Source organism: Phaseolus vulgaris, chromosome 6 (assembly GCF_051622355.1).
Source record: "Phaseolus vulgaris cultivar YP4 chromosome 6, ASM5162235v1, whole genome shotgun sequence".
NCBI lineage: Eukaryota > Viridiplantae > Streptophyta > Magnoliopsida > Fabales > Fabaceae > Phaseolus > Phaseolus vulgaris.
Window position 1 is genome coordinate 16,063,006 of NC_143503.1, and position 1,450 is coordinate 16,064,455.

The 1,450-nt window shown below is 40.6% G+C and overlaps 1 pseudogene; it reads left to right on the top strand.

Moving 5' to 3' along the window:
• The first annotated feature begins 295 nt into the window (after window positions 1-295).
• Window positions 296-1,119, top strand: LOC150027194 (uncharacterized; annotated as a pseudogene).
• Window positions 1,120-1,450: the final 331 nt, after the last annotated feature.

Sequence of the window (1,450 nt, forward strand, 5' to 3'; positions counted from 1 at the left end):
TTCTCATTTGTTCTTCGTCTTCATACATACTGCGCTTACAAGAGTGATGCCATTTCTCCTTCCACCCTTGTAACACCACTCAACGCGATAATCTATTTCCACCATGCACACACCTTTCCTTTTTTCCATTCCAATAAGCCAATGCACCAACCCTCTCATTTTGTTTTGTATCCTCCCACCCATCACTATCCCTATCCCAATCCCAATCTAAATCTGAATATGTTGTTTTTATATATTTTCATTCCCTTCCTCTGGTTGGGATTGGATTGCATCATCCTTTGACGCTAAGATTGGGTGTGGTGTCAAAATCTGGTAGCTCACCCAACCCAACCTAGATGTAGATGCAAACCCTGGGTTTGTTGGTGGCCCCTGTTATTTGATTTTACCACAGGTTCCTCTAAATTTTTATCCGCTTCCTTCACCTCATGTTCATGGATTCCCTTCCACCTTCAACTTCCTCCCCCAACTCACTAAACATGGTTGGGGTTTTCTCCTACTTGGTTACGTTTCTCGCATCTTCAACATTCTCAAACTCCGATTGATCTTCCTGTTATGTCTCTACTCCTCTCAAATGACGAAAAACCACTGACTATGTGTTTAACGTAATGTCTGAAGATGATGGTGAAGGCGGAGCAACAACGGTTCAATGCGGCATGCTTGGAGATTTAGAAGGAGAAGGGTGAAGCGGCCTCCGCAAACGAGGAGCCGATGGCGATGATTCTGCGATTGCACATAGAGAAGAGCACTGTGGAGATTCTGGCAAATCAATTCCAGAGGGTGGCGGAACAGAAACAAGAGTATGATCTCGAAGTGATTAAGTCGCTACAGTGGACAATGGAGCAAGTGAAGTCATAGAAGAATCTTCTCGAACGGTAGTTAAGGGTTTTGAGGGAGAGGCTCAGAGACTTCTTCAATGATCACACGATTCAGTAGCGACAACATGAATAAGAACTTGAACATGGTACAATCAGTGATGTGGGCCACATAGGTTATTGTGATGAGGATGTTGATAATGGTAGCGGGTTCTAGAATTTCTCTGTTGAATATAATGATTTAGATGTGCCCTCTTCGCAAAACCACTTTCCCTCACATACACCACAGTTCTTGTAAGTTCACATGATGCACATGGACATGGTTGTTCAATGAAAAAAAAGTTCCTTTTTTCCTTTCAAATGACAAAGTTTGATTTGATTAATCTGATTAGAGTGATTGAAATTCTGCAAACAGTTTCAATTATATTGTTTGATTGGCTGATTGTTGTTAAAACTTCATTCTTACCCAATCTTTTCGAAAATCTTTTGACAAACAATTCACCCCCTCCTGTTTAAGCCATTAATTCTAACAGTAGCCATGCATAATAGTTCCAAAATAAAGTGCTTAGAATACTAGAGCACATTACAGTCCATGAATAAAACCCAAACAATGCAGGAAATAAAAATAAATTGTTCAA